The sequence below is a fragment of the Carettochelys insculpta genome, chromosome 7, assembly GCF_033958435.1.
Source record: "Carettochelys insculpta isolate YL-2023 chromosome 7, ASM3395843v1, whole genome shotgun sequence".
Classification (NCBI taxonomy): Eukaryota; Metazoa; Chordata; order Testudines; family Carettochelyidae; genus Carettochelys; species Carettochelys insculpta.
In genome coordinates, this window is record NC_134143.1 from 2,545,587 (window position 1) to 2,564,722 (window position 19,136).

General features: G+C 55.0%; 1 long non-coding RNA gene and 2 other non-coding genes across 4 annotated transcripts; 2 read left to right on the forward strand and 1 right to left on the reverse strand.

Annotated features, from left to right (window-relative positions):
• The first annotated feature begins 1,893 nt into the window (after positions 1-1,893).
• LOC142016031 (uncharacterized) lies at positions 1,894-17,599 on the forward strand. 2 transcript variants are annotated; one of them, XR_012646274.1, is made up of 3 exons: positions 1,894-1,933; positions 5,334-5,421; positions 17,100-17,599. It is a non-coding gene; the product is annotated as an uncharacterized LOC142016031 (long non-coding RNA). The 2 variants fall into 2 exon arrangements; XR_012646273.1 differs by lacking the exon at positions 17,100-17,599 and adding an exon at positions 12,151-12,523 and having other exon boundaries at positions 1,900-1,933.
• Positions 7,311-7,383, reverse strand: TRNAK-CUU (transfer RNA lysine (anticodon CUU)). The gene has a single exon. It is a non-coding gene; the product is annotated as a tRNA-Lys (tRNA).
• On the forward strand, positions 15,281-15,354 carry TRNAT-AGU (transfer RNA threonine (anticodon AGU)). The gene has a single exon. It is a non-coding gene; the product is annotated as a tRNA-Thr (tRNA).
• Positions 17,600-19,136: the final 1,537 nt, after the last annotated feature.

Below are 19,136 nucleotides of genomic sequence, written 5' to 3' on the forward strand. Positions count from 1 at the left end.
CTATTTTTTAGAGCCTCTGTTTCTACCATCGCTCTACATATGCCAGTCCATGTTTCCCCACTCTCTTTTTTAAATTCATATCGGCCCCCTTTACTGGCAATCCAGAGGGTCCAAGAGTTATCAAACTCCGTGGGGATCATAAGGGAAGGGATCAGGGGGTTCCCTAGCTCGAGGTTTTCTGCCATGTTAGATCGCGATTCCTACAGCGGGCAGCTCGCTTACTCACCAGATCGGCGGTCGGGGTCACCAGTGTCGTCAGAGTTGGGGTCATCACGTGTCATCACGTCGGGGTCACCAGCGTCGTCAGAGTTGCCACCAGCGTGGTGCTCTGCTCTCTCCAATGTATCACTCGGCTGTGTGCGTGTGTTCCCTCTGTGTGCTGCCCCAGCTCTGCAGATAGCTGACACAGCAGACTCAAAGAGAACCCCCAATGACCACAGAGTCTAGTAAGGTGCAAAGGCGCGTTGGCCAGGTACATTGCTGTATTGGATACAGTAGAAGTTCCCTGTAGATTTCTTAGTCTAAGTCAGGGCATACTACAAATATGCACCCACGGTCAAAGGACTCGGCTCAGTCAGTGGCGGGACTGTCCACTGCCCCCTCGGCCGGACCCAGACCACATCCCAAGATTACATTCTTATACACAGGTACAAACAACTTACTCATCACTCCTGACGTATTGAGGTACACCCTTCTACGTAATCAGGTGCCGCCTCTCACCTTGTACATGGTGGTTTGAACAAAACTCTATCCATCGTATTACCCTTCTGCCCCTGTCATTGGGATGGGTCGGCCTGTTCTTTCTTATCTGTGGAATGGTCCAGGGTCGGGTGTTCTGGTACCATGTTCCTTTTTTCAACATGCTAAGTAGATAGGTTTCTGCAACATCAACCCTCTTCTTGCCAACTTCTGTGAGCAATGCATTCCTTCTGCTTACAGCTGCACTTTGCTTTCTGTTAGCAAAGTTTTGACCATTACTTTGGTTCAGGCCTCATACTAGGCCTGTACTTACTAGAGCTACTGTTAGTAAACAGGACTGGTGCATGTTAGATATGACCCCCAAATGTACATTCTGATGATTTCCATGATGCTGGCAGGGACTCATAGCAGAGCTGCTGACAGCTCAGTGCTCCTGGCTCCTCTATTGGTGGGGGCAGGGTCCTGGGGGGTGGGGAGGCTCTCTCTGGGGGCCTGCAGGCCAGGGCTTTCCCCACCTTTGATACTCTGTGTTTTTCAAGCCCCCCCATGGAGCTGTCAGCATTAGCAGCCCCCTGCTGCAGGTTCCCAGAGGAGGGGAGTTGTGGTGGGCTGCAGCCTGGGATGACTCCTCCCTTCTGCTTTCCTCTGACTTCTGAATCCTGGACTGAATGCTGGACTAATCTCGACCTTCACAGCCTCCTCTGGTGAGGAGTTCCATTGGTTGGCTCTGAGCTGTGTGAAAAATGCTTCCTTTTTGGTTCTGGTAGATCTGGTGCCCATTAATTTCACTCAGTGATGCTCGTTCTCGTGTTATAAGGAGTAAATGGTATTTTCATATTTATGCTCTTGTGAGGGGTGGTGTATTCAGAACCCCCTTTATGTTTCACAGGGCAGCGTAAACTTGCGGTCACAGTCAATAGTCCAAGTGCTGTCTGCAGGGCAGCCTGGCCTTGCAGACAGAATCAAGACAGCAAGGTCCTTAATGGATGGGCGCTTTGGAAGGGGTTATGGGGTCACAACCACAGACCCCACAGCAGGGAGCTGGTTTCTGGCTTAATCACATGGCTAAGCAAGTCCAGCAGTCTCTGCAGCTGTGCCAGGATTGTGTTCCCAGCACCCCCACATGACGTGAAGTTTGCGTCAGTTGGGAACCGGCTGTTTTCCTGGCAGAAGCCCCCTTCTGCAGCCTGGGAAGCAGCAGGAGCATCTGAGCTCCTGGAGCTCCTTTAGAAAGGTAAGTCCTGGGGTTGGGGGGCAGCTGAGGTGGATTAAGCCTGGCTGCTAGTTGGGGCCGTGGCAGGGGAGTAGCAGGGTGAAGCTTGGGGTGGGTTAAAGCTGCAGATGGTGAAGTTGAGCCAGGGCCATGCAGGGGATTGAGCTGGAGCTGAACGTGGTGGGGGTGAGTCAGAGCTGTACGGTGGGTGGTGATCCAGAGACATTCAAGGGCTTGAACTGAGACTGCACAAGGCCAGGTGTGGTGAGCCAGGGCCAAGGGGGTGGGATTTTGAGTTGTGCTTAAGGTGCATTAACCAGTGAAACCTAAACCTCCCACACACCTGAACCACTGAAACGCAACCCCCACTCTGCCCCCTGCACCCTGAACTGCCAAAACTCAACACCCCCACCAGCCCTGCAGCCCCAAACCTAAACCTCCCACACACCTGAACCAACAAAACGTAACCCCCCTGCCCTGTGCACCCCGAACTGACAAAACTTCACCCCCCTGCCAGCCCTGTAGCCCCAAACCTAAACCTCCCACACACCTGAACCACAAAAACGTAACCCCCCCCGCTGCCCTGTGCACCCTGAACTGCCAAAACTCAACCCCCCGCCAGCCCTGCAGCTCCAAACCTAAACCTCCCTCCACCTGAACCACCGAAACGTAACCCCCCCGCCCCGTGCACCCTGAACTGCCAAAACTTAACCCCCCGCACCAGCCCCGCAGCCCCAAACCTAAACCTCCCTCACACCTGAACCACCGAAACATAACCCCCCCGGCTGTCCTGTGCACCCCGAACTGCCAAAACTTAACCCCCCGCCAGCCCTGCAGCCCCAAACCTAAACCTCCTACACACCTGAACCACTGAAACGTAAGCCCCCCCGGCTGCCCCGTGCACCCTGAACTACCATAACTCAACTCCCCGCATGTGACCACTATTATTCTAATGAGGTGCTGCATATGCATGGCAGAGCTTCATTAGCAGCTGTTGAAATGGCTCATTAGTATCCCCCTTTTGAAAGTGTAGCCACGGCCTAAGTGATCAGCTCTTCTGAGAAAGTTTTGATATCGATTTCATAGTGCTGAGAATTACTTTTTTTAAAGCACGTGTGAGGAGAGAGAATAAATCTGGTGTTTAAACATTTCTATGTTCTGAAGTTGTTGAAAGAATTCTCGTGTTCTGTTCTGCACACACACATTTCTTTGTGATAACCTGTTGCAAATGTTTAGGCTGGAGCCTGGTTCTGCTTTTCTACCTTTTCCCCCACAGCTATGTCTGCACTGGAGAGTTTTTTTTTTTCAAAAAAGCTGCAGCTCTTTCAAAAAGTCCTGTGGAGCATTGACACACGAGGCCTGTGGCTACACTGCCCAGCCCTTTTGGAAGTGGCATGGAAATGTGGCCAATAGGAAATGCAAATGAGGTGCAGATTTAAATATTGCGTGTCTTAGTTGCATAACCACTCAGGACCTCAGTTCTGGAAGAGCTGAAATTGAAAGTCCCAGTTGTGAGTGCAGCTGCTTCCCTCTCCTCTAGCAGCTGAGCCGGTGAAGGACTCCCCCCAGTTTTTATAAGGGCCCCCACCTGCCTGTGGCAGGGCAAGCAGTGGCTTCAGGATGTGAATGAGGGGAGGGCAAGGTACCACACAGCAGCAGGTCAAGCTCCTGTAGTGGAGTCGTTATTCCATTTACCTGACGCACAAAAGGTCCTTCCTTCAAAACCAGGCAGAAGCCTCAATGCCTCTGTTTTTCGAGCTCCCCCTTATGCCCACAAGGGCTCGTCTCTTTCTGCCATAACCTTTCCCTCTGATAAGCCCAACGCCCCTGTGACAGGAGTTGAACCAGACCCTGCTCTGCAGCAGGAGAGCCCAGCAGGTGCATTGCAGCGAGTGCACAGAAACCGTGTCCCTGCACGTACCTGAAGGCTTTTCCCTCACTGATGTCCCTGGCGAGGAACCACAGAGCTGTCTTTGCCTCTCAGCCAACAGAAGCTGTGCCAGGCAAGTGCCCCTGTCCTCTCCCACACCTTCCCTCCCAGCCCCAGCCTGCTCCTGAACCTGCCTCCCACCCCAGCCTGCTCCCCATCCGCCCCCTCCCTCACAGCCTGGCCTGGCAGAGAAGGGGCCAAGCCAGCTGGAGTTGCTGTGCTAACGGAGCAGCTGGAAAGGAGCAGAGCATGTCAGGAGCAGACACAGAGGCTGCAAACCCTGCCGATGGCCGGCCATGGCCCTGGTCCGTATCCACCCAGCAGGGACACATGGAGAGAGCCGGTGCAGGGCCCAGCCCCAGAGCAGAGACTGACCACGGCCGGGCTGTGCTGCTCTCAGGACAGGGCACAACAGGGCCCTGCTCACCCCAGCAAGCAGCACTGCAGGGTACAGGAGTGAGCGTAGCCCTGTTGGGCAAAACCTGCCCCTCCTGTGTCCCCGGCCGGCCAGCGAGTGGCAGAAAGGTTCCTGGCAGGGTGAAGTTGGGCCATACAAAAAGGTTCCAGGCATGTTGGGTGAGGTGGCTGGGGGTGAAGGCAGTGGACTGCTAATCCATTGTTCTCTGAATGCACGTGTGCAAATCCAGCTCTTATCGAACCTTTCCAGTCACCAGCCGGCTGAGCTGTGTTGAGTTCCAGGCTAGTGTGTGATGCTACTTCCACTACAGCTGAGCCTGCCGCCTCCCAGCTCCTGTGCTGGGCAGACTCCAAGCACAGGCCATCTGTGTGAGGCTGAGCTGAGCTCTGGCCGCAAGGGGTGGGATGATTTAATTTGCCTCACAGACCCCAGGCTGTCTCCAGTGTGAGCCCAACAGTGCTGTGTTCACCTCAGTCCCCTGCAGTGCTGCTGCCCGGGGAGAGCAGAGACCCAAACACTGCCAGGGTGCAGGGGTGCAGTACCCAGGCAGACATGGGGGCCAGGTGGGGGCAGCCCTGGTTCAGCTGCAGACAGCGACATGGGCAGCTGCCTCTGAGGAAGGGCCTGTTCCCAAGGCTGAATCAGGGGCTCTGGTCTCTCCCAGCTCCTGGGCTGGGCTGGGCAGTGCACAGCTGGGAAAAGAGCAGATACTTGCTCAGGGGAAAGAATGTTTCTCTGCCCCAACTGCAACAGGTCCTTCCACAGCACCAGCTCCAAGCCCTGGGGCAGGTCTCCATTCAACTGTGCCACCCTGGGCAAGCCCTGAGTTCTTCTGTGCTTCTCAGCAGCTGGGGATGCCTCTTTGGGACATATCTCCTGCCCCACTGCTAAAAGGAGCCCTGCAGTAAAGAGGCCCCACTTGGAGATTGGCTGATTTTGTACCACCTTGTGCTGCTGGCCTCAGCGTGCAGGCTGCTTTTGGGGTGGGTTTGGTGGAGGGGAGAAGCCAGGTGGGGGGGCTCTTTATGGAAGTCCTCTGGACACATGTAGTCATGGTCCCCCTTCTTCTTCAGCTGTCCTGAGGTGCTCTGTGGCATTGGAGCCATCCCACAGATGTGTCACTACCAGCAGCTGCACCTCCGGGTGCCCGAAGGAGGACAGGTGAGCTGGGCTGCTGCCCGGAGCCATCAGGCCCACCAAGAGTGGGTCCATGTCTGGGAAGCCCTATGGGAGTACTTTGACTGGGGCGGTCCCAGTGAGCACCACCCAAGCCACCCCTGGTGCACACCCTGCACACTCATACCACCACCTGCACACCGCCCCCACCACACACTCACTGTCCCCATCACCCACACACCAGCCCCACCACCCACTGACCACCCCCACCACCCGCTCACCACCCCCACACGTAACACGGGTGTGTGTGAAAATAAAACTGATTCCTTGTTAAACAGCCAAAAAGCTCACCTCTGAGTGTGGAACATAACAAACACCATCATAACTCAGTGTGGACATGGGAGAAACGAGATACACTAACTATTGACATGGGGGGACGGGGCACATGGGACTGCCCAAGGGTGTGGGTGCTCATTGGCGCTGGTGGCCGTGGCCTCATCCATGGGCTGTCGTCTGCCAGGCCCAGGCATGCCAGGGTCATGCCCTGGGGGGTGTGTGCCCTGTGGGGTACCTACCTGACAGTCCAGCGCCGTGGTCAGGGAACGCCCGTTGGGCAGATGCCTGGCTGGAGCTGCAGGAGGGGATGTCCAGCACAAGCTCAGCCTCATTGTTGGACCACTTTGACGGTGGGGTGACTGGCTCCTGCTCTGGCCCTGGGGGTGCGGGGCTGGGCTCCGGTCCAGACTCAGGCTCCACGTCCTGCTGGGTCTCCTCAGCCATGGCGCCAAGGAAGGCCGGGGAGAGGAGGTGTCGCTGGGGCCCAGGATGGCAATGAGCTCGCAGTAATAGGGGCAAGTGGTGGGAACAGCCCCACACCAGCTGGCCGAGTCCTGCGCCCAGGCGTAACCCTGCTGCAACTCCTTGACCTTACTCCTTATATGGTGAGGGGTGCGGGCAGGGTGACCGAGGGTGGTCAGGCTCTTGGCCAGCTGGGGAACACGTCTGCGTTCTGCTGCTTGCTCCCCATTCCGTGGAGCACCTTCTCCTCACTCAGAGCCCCAGAGGTCACGGAGCTCAGACTCAGTCCAGGAAGTCCTCCTAACAGCCGACTGCTGCCATTGCGGACCCCACTATTTCGAAGTAGAGGGACGTGGAATGTCTACACACGTCCTACTTCGATGTCAGATGTCGACGTAGGGCTCTGTTCCCATCTTCTGATAGGAGCTGCAGCTTTGACATCACACTGGCTCACATCTATTGCAGCTTTGAAGTAGCGTGTCTCACGTGGAGATGTGGCACATGCTATTTCGAAGCTGTGCTTGCTACTTCCATCTCGCTTTCTCGTGTAGACGCACCTTCTGTGTTCTTTCCAAATAACTACAAATTGCCCCATGTGCCCTTCCCATGTGAGAGCCATCTAGTGACTGACACTCACCTTTCCACTGCCCTGGCGAGACGGGCGGCAGGAGTGAAGAATCAGAACATTCCAAGCAGAAATCTCCATCCCTCCATTGAACACAAACCATCACTGCCCCTGTCCAATAACACTTTTCCCATCACACTTTTGAACCCGCAATCTCTTGTCCTTATGTAAGTGAATAACAAGAGCTCCTCATTTCCTCACCATCCCCTGGACAGTTGGAGCTGATTTGGACACCCAGTGCCCACCTGGAGCCAATGCAGAAAGATGCGAAGCTACCGAGCACTGAAGAGGGACAGTCAGCTGGGGAGAGGATTTCCTCTCTTCTCCTTGTGCAGTTGGGAATAGAGACGAAGAGAAGAAAATCCTCTTCCACTCTCTGAAGATGATGGAAATACCAGTTTGTACAAGAGATGAGAACAAGAACACACATTTCCTGCCTTAGGCCAGGACGTCAGGAAGAGCTGTTTGAGAATTGCTCAATCAGCTGAAAACATGAGGGCAAGAAGGGAAGTGCCCAGCATAGGGCTTGAACCCACGAGCCTGAGATTAAGAGTCTTATGCTCTACCAACTGAGCTAGCCAGGCCACAAAGATACAAGCTTACCATGTCCTATCACAGAGGAGATGGAGTCAAATGTGCATGTCAGCTGGATCTCAGTCAAATGTGCGTGGCAAAGTGCTCACAAGGGCCAGACTCCAGTCTTTGTTCTTTGGGCTGCAGGAGGTGAGATGCAAAGAAAACAGACGGTTTGAGTGAATCTTGGCCAAGCCTCTCACTGCTGCTGCGAGCTCTCCCGAACACCTCACACACCTACGGCCATTTCTGCGCAACAAATTAACGCTGACACCGTTTCCCCCAGCGCAGAGCCGGTGCAGGCAGTCGAACACGTTTCTTTTTCATACAGAGAGAACACGCAGGTGAAGAGAGTTTTCCGTGGGAAATTGCCTGTTAGTGACTCTCCAGAGAAAGGGGCGTTAGTGGCTCACAGGCGGTTGTGCTTTACAACGCTGGGCGAAGGGAGCAGAAAGGGGGACCTGATTCACTCACCCTTCAGTTCCACTGGGGAGGGCAGAACCCTAACCGAGTGTTTCCTGCCTTCAATGTGCCCAGCACCAGCTGGATCAGGCTCTGACCTGCCCCAGATGAACGTCGGTCGCCCAGCGCAGTAAGTTATGGGGCAGGAGAACGGGACAAAGAGGCTCCTCCTCATGCTCGTTTTCCTCACCCTGATTCCTCTCCAGCCTCGTGGGCAGAGCTGAGGAAGGAGAGTCCCTGCGGCAAAGCCCCGGGGGGGTCTGAGATGTCACCTGCCCTGCAGCCTGTCCCGCGTGGCTGTTGTCATGGCCTCTCTGTGAGGTCATCACCTTCCAACTTCTTTTAACCAATCAGCTGAGGTGCTGTAAGAGGCCCTTGTGATGTCACTCCCACACCTACCTGTACCCTGCAGGGTTCATGTCCTGCCCCTGGCAGCCCCTTTGCATGGCTGAGCTTCCACCCCTGTGTCACCCCCACTCACTCAGGGACATTCTGGGGCTCAACTCGGCTGCACATGGGAACACCAGAGGCTGCTCTGTGCCACAGGCTGTTTGCAGAGATCATCTCGTATGACCTCCTTGCACATCACAGGCCTCCTGCATGGCGCAGTCGGGAGCAGGGCACCAAAGCGCACACCAGACAAGCACTTGGTCTGCACTGGAAGGTGCCTAGGGCTAGAGAAAGCCTCATGCCCCTGGGGCATCTGGAGGACATTAATGCAGTGACCGGAAAGGAAAGGACCCAAAGTCCACTCTTGTGGCTCTGCATCATAATCCACATGCAGAACATCTCTGTGTTCAGGTCTGCACATTTCACAGTTTTATATCTCTCTCAAGCTGAAATTGAATTCTTTGAGCAGTGAGTTCTACAATTCCTAATCGGGCCAGAGTAACGACCAATAGATAGATAGATAGATAGACACCAAATATCCATCAATCTATCTATCTAATTGGGAATACAACTATATGTCATAAAATTCCTTCCCTTTCATTTTAATTAAATTGAATTCCCCTTTAATTGCAGCAAGGGAGATTTTGGTTGGACATTAGGAAATATTTCCTGTCAGGGCAGTTAAGCACTGGAATAAAATGCCTTGGGTAAAGTCAAAATCTCCATCTTTGGAGATATTTTAGAAGTTGGATAAATATCCAACAGGGAATACCTAGATCAGGGATAAGGAAACTTTTTACTTTGGTCCCCACTTTTCATCTCTGAAATTAGGAGCTACCGCACAACCTCTCGAATGTGATCAGAACCTACAGAAATTTCAGTGATGTTCACAGGTTTAAACGCCCCTTTGGGCGTGTGAAAGAAAAGAAGTCTGTAAAATAGAAGAACTTTTTTCGTCAGTGTATAAATGTGATGACACAGACATAGAAACAGTGACAGATTTCATCATTTTTCATTAGATGGATGTGCCTGAGACCCAGCAGGTAACTGGGCTGTGCCCCCCTTCTGAAATTTCATGCCCCCTGAGGTTTGCTCACCCCACGATAGATGGTGCTTGGCCCTGCCATGAGGGAAGGGGACTAGACTTGATGACCACTTCAGGTCTCTTCAATTCTAGAGCCCTATGAGTCTGTGACTCCCACTGGCCCTGGCCCTGGCCCTGCTTCACTTCTAAAGACTTTTGAATTTCTATGCCCTGCTCCTTAGCCTTGGAGTGTCAAGTATTCTCTTTAGTGGCCGGCACATCCTCTGCAGCCCCTGGGGGAGGCACTGAAGGGGGAACTCATATCTGCCCTTGACTGCAGGAATCGCCCCTGCGTTTCCCATTGGCCAGGAAGGGGGAACCGCAGCCAATAGGAAGTGGTGTGTGGTGCCTACGAATGGCAGGGAGTGCATGGAGCCACTTTCCCCTCACCCCCAGGAGCTGCTGCTAGTGGGAGGTGAACCTGCTTTAGCCCCACTGCGCCACCCCATGGCTGCACCAGAGTTTGATATGCCCCAATCTACGCTGCTGCACAAGGGACACTGCAGCTACCCAATGCACTGCAGCCTCTGGAGGGTTTGCTGGAGGCAAAGGGCTGTCTAAGCAGAGTCCCTGACCCTGTACATCAGGTCTGGCATCCCCAGGGCCTCTCTGCTCCCTGCCAGCATGGCCCACACAGCACAGAAGGAACACAGGGCTGAGACTGGGGACTCAGGTGCCCAGCTGCCGTTGCAATGAATGGAATGAAACGGGAAATGCTGAGGTGTCCTATGCAGCAGTGCAGTCAGCATGTGGGTAAGGACGGCCCTGCCACCGGATACTTAGCTGGCAGAGAGCAATCTAGAGCTCTGATAGGAGGAGACACCAGCACGCACATGTGGTGAGGCTGGCCAGCCTGTTGGAAAGGGGCTTTGGCCATCTCCATCCCTCCCCTCGCTTGGCTACTTACTTCATAGGGTGTCATAAGGAGGAGGGAGAAAACTTGCTCGTCTTGGCCTCTGAGGATAGAACAAGAGGCAATGGTCTTAAGCTGCAGCAGGGGAGGTTTAGGCTGGACATTAGGAAAAAGTTCCTAACTGTCAGGGTGGTCAAACACTGGAATAAATTTCCTGGGCAGGTTGTGGATTCTCCATCTCTGGAGATATTTAAGAACAGGTTACAGAGCTGTCTGTCAGGGATGGTTTAGATGGTACTTGGTCCTGCCATTGGGGCAGGGGGCTGGACTCGATGGCCTCTCAAAGTCCCTTACAGTACTGGTGTCCTATGATTCTATCACTGATTCACCTGACTGAGAAGCACCTGGGCCCTGGGCACAGCCTGACCAGCCTTTCCCCATCCCAGGAGATGATGTTGATCACAAGGTTCTTGTCCAGTCCTCATTGTGTTGACCTGACGGACAAAATTCTTGCGGTCCAAATACACCCCACCGGGGCAGGGTCTCCAGCCCATGAGGCAGAGGAAGGCTTAATAGTCACCACCTCTACAAAAGGGACAGGCTTCCAAGTGGGTCTGGACCAGGGGAGGCTGGGGCTTGCCTGGACCCAGCTTCCCAAAACACAAAGCCAGGCCCCCATAAGCTCACACTGCACCACACACTACCCCAGGAAGGGGCAGCAGGAGCACCCTGCCAAGTGGCACCTGCCCTCCACAGCAGCTCCAGTGGTTTTCTCTGCTCTCCATTTCCTCCCCAGTTCTGCTGGCCTCAAAGCTCTAGGAATCAGGGAAGTCATGAACACAGGAGACCACTGCCCCAGCCAGTCATGGCCCCCAGCACTTCTGCAGAGGTTGTTGTGGAACTCTGGAAATCCTCTTCAGAGACGTTCAAGTGTCTAAGTGTCTGGCTGTGCTACACAAATTAGTGCAGAGATGTGAAGGGTGGGGGGACCTCATTCCTCTGCTGGGGTGGGATGCTCAGCAGGAACTAAAAACCTTCTGAATAACTTTGGATTGCAACCTTCCCTCAAGATGTGATACCGAGTCTTCCCCCCAGCACTCCCTTCCTTCCCTTGGAGGTGGTGGGATTAGAAGGCCTCCAGGGCTCTGCTTTCTTAGTTTTCAGCTTTTAGCTACTGGATGAGGAAGAGTGGCCAGGCCAGTGGGTTGCTGAACCAGGGGACAGGCCAAGCCAGCAGGAACTGGTGGAGTGACAATAAAGTCAGAAGAAAGAAGGGGGCACTGCTCTCACATTGCCTTGGAAGAAAAGGCTGCATAAAACCACTCTCAGGGAAATCCATCCCACAACCTCTTGCATGCAAAGCAACTGCTCTACCATTTGATCTAATTCCCCTCTGCTTAAAGAAAATTTCTGCCCCAGCCACCTCATTGTTGAGTCCATATGTCCCTGCAGCTCCCCTGGCTCCTTTCCAAAGATGACACTTGTAAAACCAGTTCCAAGCAGCTGGCTGGCTGAGCTGGTCAGACACATCTGCTACGTGAGCCCTTGGGGCATCTTGATGAAGTGGCCTGGCTGCTTTGGATGGGGAGGTTCCAGCATGGATGGGGAGCTGTGCATGTCCAGCTGTGCAGGAGGGCTCTAAGGACATCCCTGCCTGCATCACAATGCCGCTGCCTGGGGGTGCTGGTGCCTGGCAGCCTGGCTTTGCAGAGCCTGCTGTCCTCAAACCAGGTTCCGCTGCTGTATCACCTCCCTGGGCTCAGACTTTCATTTAGCTACCTGGGCAGGTGATCGACATGCAACAGGGGTGGCTCTGTGAACTGCAGAGGTCTGTAGCATACACTGCTTTGGCAGATGCACCATTTCTGAGAGCAGCGGCAGAGGAGATGATGGCAGTCAGTGTCTGTGGCGGGAGAGGTTCACATTGGGGCTCTGGGGCATATTTTTATGCTTTTAATTACAGGCCATGTCTGTGATTTATTTCTCGAGCTGTTTTCAGAGTGCCCCATCTGGGTGTGTTTCCAAGTCAGAGCTGTTTGAAGCACCCACCTGGGCTGAGGGGTACGACCAATGAACGAGCAGCACCCACCGGGGCTGAGGGATTCGACCAATGAACTGAACATCCCTCCCTCTCCACGGCCTCCTACTCAGAAGATAAATGGTACATTAGTTTGCCACAGGAGGCAGGATCCAGACATTCGGCACAATGGGCTGCCGGACACGTTGGACTCTGGCCTCAACCAAGCACCCAACATTCCCTGGGGTCTGGCCAGCCCCAGCAGGGGAGTGTGCTGATGGGAGGGAGTGTGTGTGGGTTATAAGCCTGTGTGTACTTAGCTGGGTTAAATTGGCATAAAAGTGAGACCATGAACCGTTCGAGCTGCACATGACTTTTGATTGGCTTTCTAATTGGTAACGATTCCAATGAAACCTGGTTTGGAAACAATTCACTCGTCGGTTACTTTGAAGTAACCCGCACAACGTCAAAATAGCGCATTGTGTCTGCTCGCACCATGCGCTATTTCAGTGTTAAAATCAACGTTAGGAGTTGAGACGTCAAAATCGCTATTCCTATCCAAAGATGGGAAAAGCCCCCGACTTCGACACTGAACGTCAAAGTAGGGCATCTGTCGACGATCCACGTCCCACTACTTCGAAATAGCAGGGACCTCCATGGCAGCAATCAGCTGAGGGGTTGAGACGTGCTGTCCACCCCCTGCGGGGCTCTATGATCACTGTGCACAGCAGCCCTTAATGCACCATGGACCTGCATTTCCTGTGGCAGGAAGCTGAGAGCATGCAGGCAGCAGCACACACATGTGCTAGCCTGCAAGCCCTCTACGGACCTCAACCCGAACACCCAGCACCAAGACATCGAGCCAGCCCCCTGACAGCCCCCAGGGCTCCCCCCCAGGGGGACTCAGGGACTCCCAGTACCCAAACGGGGGGACAAAAAGCAGCAGGGCCCCTCCTGGTTAGAGGCCTAGCTGTGAGACCTGTTGGGGCTCTGGGGTGAGGAGGACGCGCTCCATGTGATGGGGAGCAAGCAGCGGAAGGCAGAAGCATTGACCTGACTGGCCAAGGGCCTGGCCACCCAGAGTCACCCTGCCCACACTGCAGATCACGTCTGTAGCAAGGTGAAGGAGTTGCGGCAGGATTACACCCGGGACTGGGAGTCGACCAGCTGGTCTGGGGCTGCCCCCACCACTTTCCTCTTATTACAGGGAGCTCAGGGATATCCTGATCCCCCAGAACACCTCCTCCCCCCAGACCACATTGGACACAGCAGCTGAGGAGTCCCAGCAGGCCTGGGATCTGGAGTCCATCCCTGAGGCCAGCCTTGCACCCCAGGGCCCACCCGAGCAGCCACCCCTTGGGATGGAAGAGGAGGGATCCAGCACCAAGGAGGGGGGGCTCCTCATAGAGCTCTCCTCTCAGAGCACCAGCCAGGCATCCACCCACCAGGGTACCCTCAACCGTGGCAGTGGAGGGTCAGGTACGTACCCTACAGGGCAAACACCTCTGTGCCACGGGGCGGGGGCACCAGACATGACCTGGAGCCCAAACACCCCCAGGGGACCCCGACCCGCAACTGCCCAGCCACAGCACGGTCCCAGGATGGCAGCATGGCCAACAGCACCCTGCTCAAATTTCCACACTTTATGGGTGCACATGGCCCAAGCTCAAAGACCCACCTGGCCCTGTGTGAGCCAGGGCTGCCCATTGCAACAGCCTGTCCCTGGAGCAAGGAGCTGGGACTTGGGGCTTGTGCCTCAGTGCTGTGAGCTGCACTCCAGAAAGTCCCTTGCTGCATTGCAGAGCTTGTCTACATGAGCCGGTGGCATCAACTCAGTTCCATTCTTATTACAGCAGCCCAGAGGCTTTCCAATTCAGGCTGGCCTGGATTCCCCCTCTGCCAGCTGCCAACTCCCCCAGGGAGCCACAGATCTGATCCCAGGGCAAGAGGCAAATCCCCTGGGACCATATCCCAGCCCCAGCTCCCTGCGTGGGGCAGACACAGCAGGGCTCACACTCAGCAGAAGAGCCGCCCTCGGCCCCAGCACACACTGTCTGTGCTGCCCAGGGAGTGAATTGCACTAAGGGAGCCTGTGAAGCGAAGGGGCCTCACCACAGACCTGCAGCCCTCGCCAGTGCAGACGTGTGGTGCCCCCCACTCCTGACCTACAGCCCCTAACAGCCCTGGGAAGCCTCTTACTCATGACTTGCAGCCCCTACCAGCCCAGCTCTGTGGTGCCCCTCACTTCCCACACGCTGTCCAGATACTGGGCTCGAGGGCACCTCTGAGCTGGGCCCCCAGTGCCAGTCCTGTCTACACAGCTCCACACTCCCTGCAGGTGAGTGACTGTCGTGAAGAGGATCCAAAGGGCAGCTGGTCCCTGTGAGAGGAGTCTGGGCCAGGGCTGCCTGTGGGATCTCCTGGAAAAGCCAAGAGCCCCTGGGAGGCCATTGACTGGCTGCCAAGCCCCCGGCCCTGCTCAAAGGTTTCACACAGGGAAAGCTGTAAAGTCAGCCCCACTCCCAGGGCACAGGGATTTGCACTGGGCTGGTAATAGAGCAAAGGGGTTGTGTGGAGGGTCACAAGTGGGACTGAAGGGCAGAAGGAGACAGAAAGGCAAAATGTTCTTCTCGTTACGCTGCATCAAACACTCCCCCTGACGAGCTCCAGCTGGGGCAGCGCAGCCCATCCCCCCTCCGTGAGAGACAGGAGATAACTGTGCCCCACAGCTGGGCCCTCCTCGCCCCACCCCTGGGGTGTGAACAGGGAGAAAGGAGGGAGTGGGGAGCACAGAGTGAAAGTGAGGGGGGGACTCAGGCTGGGGGAGCAGAGGACGGGCAGGACTCCAGGCTCTGCTGGTGGGATCCTGCACTGGGGCAGGTGGGGAGAGAGGAGGCTTCCCTCAGGCACAATGTCTGTGCTGGGGAATGGGAAGGGCTGGTTGTGGGCAGTTCATCACAGTGGTTCAGCCCCACAAAAGCTCAGCACTGGATAAATTAGGTCAGTAACCTTTAAAGTGCTGCAGGACGTGTTTCTGGTTGAAGACACAGACTTATGCAGGTACCTCTTTGTCAAAACCTACAGGTTAAAGGGGGGGAGGGGGGCACCATGGCTCAGCTGGCTAAAGCACCTGTCTAGTAAACAGGAGATCCTGGGTTCAACTCCCAGTGGTGCCTTGCTGCACATCTGTGGCAATGTTTCCCTACATCTGTCTGGGGAACAGAAGAGCCCTCCCTAAGCAATCGCAGTCATTGCTGGGGAAGGTAAAGGGTGATGGGAGAGGGGCATTGGAAAGCCTCCACTCACAGACTAGAGCTCAGGCAAAGTCAGCTGGAACTGATGTTGGGAAGGTGACTCCTCTGGCAGCAAGAAGAGAGGATGATCCTCCCAGCTCTGGGGCTGTCTGGGCAGGGCAGGAGAAGGAGAGTTACTCTCCTCTCACATCCCTTTGTCATTGACAAAACCCAAACAAGTTAGAAGAAAAGTCCCAGAAAGGCAGAACATGGCCAGGATGGTGGGGAAGCACATGGAGGTGTGGGCTGTGGGTAAGAGAAGTACCTGCACAGTACAGCATGTACTGTGCCCCCTCTCACATCTTGCTCACAACTCTCCTGTTCATACATCCCAGAATCACATTTGCTTTTTGTGCTACAGCATCACCCTGTTGATTCATATTTAGCTTGTGGTCCTGCAATGAACCCTAAATCCATTTCTGCCGTTCTCCTTCCTAGACAGTCACTTCCTCACTGGGCCACTTTCCATTTCAGATCACACTGACACACACAGGAGGGAGATGGGGGTTACTAGCTCCTCTTCCCAGCTGTGGTGTATCACACTCCCCTTGAAGCCCCAGTCATACTTCCTGAACGCAGCTGCAGCCCTCGGATCCAGCAGCTGAGCCTGTGAAGGGCTCCCCACAATTTCTTTAAGGCTCTCCAGCCCTGTGTGCCTGACAGAATGTCAATGGAATTGGAGGGATGGAAAAGTCTTGCCCCAAGAGCTTCTGTGGTGTAGTGGTTGTCACATTTGCTTAACATGTAAAAGGTCCCTTGCTCAAAAACAAGTAGAAGCCTCAACGTTTTCCTTATTCTCTCTCCCCTCACCTCCTTCTGCCCCCACCTGTCCCTCTAATAAGCCCAGCTCGTGTGTGACAGAAGATGGAGACCTCAGCTGAGCATTGCCTTTGCTGTGAACATGGGGAAGCTGCAGGAGATAAACCAGTCACTTCTAGGAGGCTTGAATCTTGGCCTCCCTGCCCTTGGAGGTTCTCCTGTGGAGGTCGGCTCTCCCTGCTGGCCTCCTCTGCTTGAGTTGCTGAAGGAAGAAGTGAGGCAGGAATGTAGGGGAAGAAGGAAGCCAAGCTGAGGAAGGAGGGCGGGGGGGAAGCTGAGTGCTTTAGGCCCATAAATGGAGCACCACCCTTTCTTCTGCCAAAGCCTGTGGAGGTGAGGCTGCCTGAGGGAAGGAAGAATCCTGTGTCTGTCTCATGGCATGTCCGGGGTGGCTCATGGCAGCCCAGGAGCAGACGTGGGTGTCGGAGTGGAAGGGAAAGAAGCAAAGCTGTGTCCAAGAGGGCAAGACCCACCACTCCATTGTGGCAAAGCTGAGTGAGCAGAAGTGGGTTTGAGGGGGCTCCCTGTCAGCCTCAGGGAACTGAGAAGCACTGACCCTTTGCAGCTGAGCCAGGGGAGTGGTTCATAGTGTTGGGCATGGCTGGATGTGAGCCACTGGACACCACGAAGCCCCAGCCAGCTTGTGTAGGAGGCAGATCTGAGGCAATTGTCCTAAACAGAGGCGGTAAGGTAGGGGGGAAATGTTTGAATCATTCACATATTACAAGCTCATTTCTGTGTGTGCAGACTTTCTATTTTGGGTGATGGCTGTGTCTGTCTGTCTGTCTGTCTGTCTGTCTGTGTTTCAGAACTTCTGCTCTGTCTCTGGGTCACGCTCAAAGCCAGTTGGGCAACGCACTGCCTAGCTTGCTCGATGGCCCATCCTGTGGCACCTCCTATCCAGTTGCCCCAATGAGAAAGCCAGGAATACAGCTGAAGGCTACGCAAGTAGCTCTGACCATGCCCATGCACAGAACCCAGAGCCTTCCAGGCCACATGCTGAACGGCTTTTGCCTGGGACAAAAGAACCGCAAATCACATGGCAACAGGAAGACAAGAGGGAGCTGCATCTTCCCCAGCTTGTCTTCATTCCTGCTTCTTCTCTCTGGGGTAATTGTTCTCCAACCAGAGCACTGAGAAAAGCACCGAAAGACCCACCCCAGCTGTGGCTGGATCACGGAGAGACTTTCAGTCCTGCAAACTCCCCAGAACTGCTTGGAATCGGAAGGTCTGGGAGGCTTTGTGTGCCTGTGACCTGCCATTTAACATCTCCCATCCTGTTCAGTTGTGTTCTCTTCAGAATAAACCTTTTGTTTCACACACTAAAGGGTTGGGTGGCCTGTGAGGTCAGAAGAACATTTTTGTATGTGAGCAGGGCGGTTAAACTGATTCTCACTGTCCCAGACCTAGTTCCTGATTGGGAGTCAGAGAACTGGGATCAAATGAAGCCCTGAGAGTGGCCAGTGCCTTCAGCAGGGGCAACATCGAGCATTTCCAGGGAGGATGGACCCAGACTCACCAGAATGAGGACTCCAGGCATCTCTGGGCCCACTGCCTAGTTCTACAGCACCAACCCATTGCCCCAACCCCTCCAGCCAGCTAAGCCAAACACCTGGATCCAGCAGGCCTGAGTCACCCTGCTCTCCCTCTCGCATGGGATGAGAGAGGAAAGCAGCACAGAGAGCTTGCCAAGGCAGCGCTAGCAGGTGCCTCTGACCTTGAACTGTGACTGCAGGAAGCAGAGCCCTGAATGGTGATCTTCACACCTCCCCAGCTGCTCCTTACGCATTTGAACAGGCTGGTATTCCACGCTGGGCACCTCTCACCCTCAGCTGGCAGCAGCACTCTGCCCTCATTGCTTCCCTGGAGCTGCTCTTTCTCCCGGGACCCCCTCTCCCCACCCTGGGCTTCCTTAGCACGTGGCCCCACGGCACTTCCTCCAGTCAGAGACTGAGCTGTCCAGGCCCATTCCTGTGGAGATGTGATTAGAATCATAGAATCCTAGTGCTGGGAAGGACCTCAGGAGGTCATCCAGTCCAGACCCCTGCCTTAAACAGGACCAACCCCAACTAAATCACCCCAGCCAGGGCTTGCTCAAGCCAGGACTTGAAAACCTCTAGGGATGAAGATTGCACCACCCGTCTAGGTAAAGCACTGCAGTATTTCACCACCCTCCTGGTGAACTAAAAGCAGCACGACCCAAACACTGCGCTATTACTGCTACGGCTTGAACCAAGGTTGTTGTAGCCACAATGCAGAGTACTTAACCACTGTATAGTCAGAGGCAGCGACAGGAGGCCTGCAGGGAGCACTTTCCTTTCTCAAGCTTTGCCTGACAGTCTGATGTGAGGCTGGAAGGCCTGGGGAGGTGATGCAGAGCAGAGAAAGCCAGTGCAGCAGCTGTTGGGGACGGCTGGTTCCCTTGGCCTAGCGTTGCTGGTGTCTCTTCCTGTGTGAGGTGGGTGTTCCCGTGTTGAAGAACTGGGGAATCCTCTCCTGGCCCACACCCCAGCTGCAGCCCCTCCCTTAGCCGGGGGTGGTGACTCTGGCCTGCTCCCTGCCAGCCACTCAGCCTGTTTCCCTCAGCTCTGTTGCTCTCCTGCCCAGAGGGGTCAGGTGAAGGGCAACAGGAAACACCCTTCAGTGGCCGGCATGGGGCTGGGACTCACGAGTTTGGTGCTCTGAGTACCAGGCCCTGCCCAGCTGAGCTCTCCAGCCTGCAGAGAAGGGCCTCCCAAGGGGCCTTCTGGAAATGAGCAACAGGCAGCTGCAGGGCCCCTGGCCCCTGAATGAGATTTTCTCCCCTCCCCCACCAGCCTGGCCTCCCCTTTCAGCCTCTGTCACCC